Genomic DNA, 6,740 nt, shown 5'->3' with positions numbered 1-6,740 from the left:
TAAAGTATGGAAGCCTTTACAAGCCAAAGCCTTTTTTTTGAGATTTTTTAGATTTAATCCTGATGAATGCAGAACCCAAATATCATGTTTAAGTGGCATTGGCTAAATCAAGGACAACTTTTTCTGTCTAGGTTTAATTGTGTTTTTAAGGACATGCTCTATTAAACTTTTTCTTGCATTCTACATCTTCATGAAGTTTATACTGTAGTATCATGCCATTCAGTGCTGAAACCCCAAGACAGATGGGGTCACTTACGTAGATACTCTGGATGTTAGGGTTCTGTTATGGTTACTGGGTTTTTGTGTTTCTTGGTTTATTAGGTTCTGATTTATAGTTTGGGTTTCTGAGCTTTTGTCATGTCCAGTTCTGTTTTCCCTCATGTGCTCTGGTTTCTGTACCTAGCTCGTTACCCCACCTGGTTTGATTTGTCATTCACGTCACCTGCTCCTTGTTACTCCCTCTGCCTATAAATGCTGTTGGTTTTCAGTTTTGCTTTGTCAGATCCTTGTGTGTGTTTCCTGCTCCTCAGTTTGAGTTAAATAAACTCATTTTCACCTGCACGACCTGTCTCCTGCCTTGACTGCCTACAAGTGGGTGCGCACCTCCGACAACACGCGCATAACAGTGGATGGTTTTCATTCATATGCAGATTTGAAAGTGAGGGTAAGGACTTGTACCTTTCCAACTGTTGTTGAATCGTTGCATAAGTTTGAGCTATAGCCAAAAGAAAATAAGAAAAATATTAAATATTGCCAAGTATCACATCATCAGAAACTAGTTGAAAAGCAAAAGTAACACAAAAATACCTTTTTTTTTGCCAATCAATCTCACACTGTCAATCCATGATACAAAATGTACTGTATTAGTTTAACAATAAAGAAACCAGCTAAATAAACAGAAATCTACATTTTCTTTGTTTATTTCTTTTTTCTTTCTTTTCTTTCTTGGGTGAGAGCTGAGAAATGTGTGGTAGTGATAAGGAAATTAAAATAAGTGTGTGTGTGTGGGGGGGGAGTGGAAAACAACAATAGCAAGGATGAAACCTACGAGGAAACTTGTCTGGGTTTCTATCTCCCTCCTCCGCTCTGACCTCTTAATACAACTTGTGTTAATTGTTGATAACTCAACAATAGAATGACATTTCCCATTGCCACCTAGTCATAGCACAGCTGGTGTGTGTCATTTACTGACACAGAAGGATAACTGGCAACCGCACAGCAGTTCCCTGTGATGAAGATGAAAGTGAAGGCCATTTCAGCATGAACTAGTTTGTAAAGAGTTTGATATGAGCATAATCTGAAAAATGGTAGATTTTCCTTGCATGTATTGTTAAATTAAAAGATATTTATAATTTATCATGTAGTGCTTTTCAGCCTTTTTATGAGCCTGTGGTCCCACGTCCATTAACCAGGTCCCTAACTGCCCCCACCATTAAAATGTAGGGTAGTGTTATGTTTGCACTGATGGTCTTAACATTCAGTTATCATCTTTTGCTGAAATCAAACTTTTTTCCTGTGTGTGTGTGTGTGTGTGTGTGTGTGTGTGTGTGTGTGTGTGTGTGTGTGGTCGTTCATTATAATTTAAATATGACTTCCTTCAGATTCTATGTGTGATGCAGCTCTAAAATGACCCACATGTGCAGCAGAAGATGTGATGAAACACGCTCTGTGTATAGTAGTAATTGCTTCACGTATCAGCGTGTGTGTATTTCTTTGAAGCTGTTGCGCAATCAGAGCCAACAAAGTTATAATATTGTTTTGTCTATTATCTACATTTTACCACGCCCCACCTACTCCAGTATAGATTGTGATGTCTGTCTCATTTCAGTGCTGAAAAGAGTGGGATGGATTGTGTCATCAGCACACAGACTGAGGTTACTGATAATTTACTACCCCCCCCAAAAATGTCAAAGAACATCCTTCCTGTGATCATCTGTTTTGTGACTCAGAGAAGTGCCCCTGTTGTTTTTATTTACTTACATCTTAAAAACAATAATAAAAAACAGCACTGAAACTGCACAAGAACATGTAAAAACATGATTACTGATAAACTCTTCCTCAATGAGCATTGCCAAATCTGTAAAACTAATCATTTCCCAAGAGGCGTTCATAGCGCCTGCTCATTTGGCACTTTCCTTCCATGTCCTCCTCTCATAACAATAACATTAAGCACTCAGGATTTTCCCTGCACAACACCTGCCACATTATGAGATGACGTGAACCATCCTACCATCCCGGTTCCCATCTGGCAGCTGCCAACATTATAACTGTTCGCTAACACGGGGGTTAATGAAACCCCCGTGTTAGCGAACACACCTCGCTGTTCAGGGCTCAAGCTGCTTGGAGATGCACATGCAGCCCTGAAGGATTGGCTCCATTATAGATGCCAGCACGGGGCTACACACACTTCCTGAATAAAATAATACTCACACCTGCTACCTGGGCTCAGCTGTTGCCATGCAACGCAGAGATGATGCATTCTGTTGTGTACTCTCACGCTGTGCGCGCAATGTCTGCAATTACAATGCAATTAGTGGACTTCCAAAATAGTTAACTTGCCGGTACAAAGGCTTTTGTTTGTGCTACTATCCAGCATTTACTTCCTTATTTAACAAGCTGTTTACTTAATATTTGAGTGAAAAAAGAGCTCCTTTAATAACTGAAGCTCAAAAACAAATGAAGCACTGATTTTGCCTGAAAACATGTGAGTAAATGTTGTTTTATATATTTTTCTTTTTTTTTAAATCAATACACAAAAACCTCCAATGTTGTAGTTAGCTACATCCAATTATAGCCAAACATTTTAATTAGTAGGGTCAGATGTACATATTTGTATGTAAACACAAAGGCAAAAACGAGCATGTGCTCTACATTCATCAGATATTTAATCAAATCACATGCATGCCTGGTTCTATTCAATAAATCTCTTGGATTATGATAAGGCACAATTACTCAGGCCCAGTTCGGACATTTATGCCTTAAGTGAAGTGAAAACAAAGCATATGATGATCAGTGATCCGTGTGCAACCTTATCAACTTTTATGGTAATCATGACCAAACAAAAGATTAAGTGCATACTCCCTCACTACTCAGCCCTAATTAAAATAAACCTTTTGATTAAAACATCTTTTCTTTAAGGAACTAAATTCACGTCTTTGCTTAGATCAAAGTTGATATATCGTGACATGGATGTCTGGGATTTCACCCTCCTGGATATGTCATATTGCAAAAGCAAGCCATAACTGGAAGTAGATCCTTTTGCATAACAAGGTCTCTGCTGTGAATAGAATTGCATAGGAAATGTAATATTTTGACAGTTCTTCCCATGAAATTGTGTGTTTTATTTAAACAGTGGTTTGCTCAATGATACGTTATGCCACTTAAAAAGGAATGCTGAGAGGCTTGAGCTTTTAGACAGTCAAAGGAAATCCTGAATATTTGAATCCAGCTTGAAGGAATATGGGAGGGATTGGGTGGGGGGTATCTACTCTGTTGCCATCAATATCAGTGCATGCACCCTCATACCTTTTCCTTTCTTTGTACACTTAGTGAATGCTAGATGAAAGATCCAGACCTTTGCTCTCTGGCTTTTAAAACCCCCTTTGAGGATGCCACGCGACATTTATCGCAGGCAGTGTCTTTGAAACAACATGAAAAGGCTAAGTTTCCAATATAAAAGAGGAGGGGGTATTTAGGTTTCCAAAAAACAGGCTCTGAGGGGGCAGAACGACTCTCAGTTACTTGATCATTGCAAATGAAAAACACACAGGTGGTAGAAGCAAACCACATTTCCTCCCTGTCAATAATCCAGTTAGACCATCACAACAGGCATCAATGTTGGGCTCAGATCATGTTGACTAATATTTTCTTTTTTTTATTTTCTTTTATTTATTTATTTATCTATTTATTTGGGAAGACATCTTTTGTGTAAAAATTTCCCCTGCTGATTTCTCTGTCATGGTACCATATATATATATATATATATATATATATATATATATATATATATATATATATATGTATATATATATATATATATGTTTGTGTGTGTTTTATGGGTCAAAGCTTTACCCACCCCACAGTGAGACCCGGCTTTCATTCACCACACCATAATAAGTACAATAAGATGCTGTTTGGCCATTATCCATATCCATGTCACAGGCTCTTTTTCAGCAGACTCTACTATAAATGAGAGAAAACAAGTCAACTTTTTTTTTTTTTTTTTTGTACTTTCACTTAAATTTGCACAGATCATTTGCATTTAATTTAATGTGAGGTATTCTATGTCTGCAATTTTGTGCTAACTACATGGGATAAACTATGGCCAAGTACACTCATGCACATTCTTCTCCTAAAGGTTTTCTTTGCCAGTATACAAAAAAGGGTTGTTAAGTGCTTATCAATCGCACTCTGGAAAAAGTCTTGTCATTTTTCAACAAGAAAAAAAAACACTTCTCCAAGGAGATTCAAAGTGTATGAGCATTTATACCACGTAGCAGTTAAGAACCTTAAGCCCATGTAGAAGAGTTATGTGAAGAATCAAAGAACATAAAAACAAGAACTCGGGGGAATTGTGCCAATTGTATGAATGGCTTGATGAGTGGTTTAAAAGTGGGAGTAGAGTAGTCAGTGATGCATAAGATGTAATCTGTTATTACATGTCACTTGCATGGATATCAGCTTGCTTGCATCTGGCTCTTTCACACCTTCTTCTGCTCACTATAGTGTTTGTGCTGGTTGAGATCTAAAGATGAGTTTCAGATGTTGCCACAGTCAAACACCTTTAGTAATGATGGCAGACAATTTATGTGAAGCATGATGAAATATCTTACATGACTATTTCTAGACTAACATTTGATCTCAATTACCATAAAAGTCACACTTTCTCGAAGCTGTGTAGCAAATGTTAGCATGCCAACACACAAAGCTCCACTTCAGAAAGAATTTCACCTCTGTGAATTACAAAAATATATATATATTTTTGATTATCGGTAATATTACTCTTTCTGGAATTTATATAACCATGTCAACATAATATGGATCTGTCTTCTTTCCTTGCAGTGTGCAATACAACTTGATGCAAATCCTCTATTGTGCAGGTTACATAGTGTATATTTATAATCATCTCACAGTTGCATTAGGAAAGCAGAGGGAAGGCAAGTGTGAGGTGAATGGGGCAAGCTATTTTTTAATCAACTACAGTTGGAGCAGCAGCATGCCCTGTAACATTAATCCATCATAAATATGCAATAAGCATTACATATAAACATCTTTATCAATGGTCAGTTTGACTTCAATCAGTCAAATTATCTCAGATCCATGAGATCATAACTCTGCACAGCGGCCAGAGATCAGTGTTGCTATTTGCTGCAAATGAAACAGGCATGTGCACACATTATCATATTCTGTTTACTGTTGATAGTATTAGTAATTGATTGATGTACAAAGTATAGCAAAAGCTGTATATGGTATTCTAACCTGTTCTAATTACTTTTTAGAGCATTAACTGGTAACATTTAGTGAAATTTCAGAACAAATTGACAAATGACATGGTTTTCTCTGCACAGACAGGATGGTCAGTCTCCCTCTGCAAACCATGTGCACATAACTCAGTAGTGATAAATCATGTGTGCTCAAAAAGTTACTCAGTTCCAGCCACTTAATATCACAACACCCCAGGTTTCCATTACACCAAGACAGCAGTGGCTCGCTCTTTAAAGTAAATTTTACCTGCACATCAAGAGTACATTTGTTGTGCAATTTGATATTTGAATACAAAATCTAGTCTTTCCCATTTTCCTGACATGAAAACTAACTCTGACAGTTGTAAATGGGGATAAGAATTATACCTATCTGGTTTGCCTTTTGTTATAACAGCTGGGAAACACGAGTACTTTCAAGTATTCCAGCTTTATGAATGGGATATTTACAGAAAGCGTCATTGACAGACAGGCTGTCAGAGCTAGAATTAAGAACATTTCCTCTTCCATTAATTTAATTTATCTGAGTAACTCCAAGTCAGAACACTTCCGTAAAACATTTTATTTTCTTAATCTAGGCTACTGAAGGAATGCACATGGTAGCAAAGACCTATCTATTTAAAAGCTATGTTATATAACTAATTCTGGTCAGGTAGCTATACTTTTTTGGGAAAGCAACCCATCCATCCATTTTCTGCCGCTCATCCGGAGTCGGGTAGCGGGGGCAGCTGCCAAAGCACGGAAACCCAGACTTCCCGCTCTCCGTCCACATTCACCAGCTCATCCGGAAGGATCCCGAGGTGTTCCCAGGCCAGCCGAGAGATGTAGTCCGTCCAGCATGTCCTGGGTCTTCCCCGGGGCCTCTTTCTGGTGGGACATGCCCGGAACACCTCACCAGGGAGGCGTCCAGGAGGCATCCTAACCAGATGCCCGAGCCGTCAGCTATACTGCTCAACAGTAACCCTTTGATTTTCACTGGTATTGCTCCATCAAGCAATGGATCTGCAAAGCCCCTGAAAACTCACCAATTATGTGCAAAAACAACACAGGAGACGGACGTCTGTCTTCTGCATTGAGTATAAATGAGCCTTAGAGGTAAAGACCCACTAATTACAATCTCAGAAAAACAAAAATGATTAACATAAAATATTAAATCATTGAATCAAGAGGGTGTGTAGCACCCAGATGCTAGTAATTCGATTTACCATCAGTGAGTGTGAGCACTTAAAACATCTGATGTTTTGGTATTTTTGCTGATCA

This window comes from Melanotaenia boesemani, chromosome 5 (assembly GCF_017639745.1).
Source record: "Melanotaenia boesemani isolate fMelBoe1 chromosome 5, fMelBoe1.pri, whole genome shotgun sequence".
Lineage (NCBI taxonomy): Eukaryota > Metazoa > Chordata > Actinopteri > Atheriniformes > Melanotaeniidae > Melanotaenia > Melanotaenia boesemani.
This window is presented reverse-complemented; position numbering follows the sequence as displayed.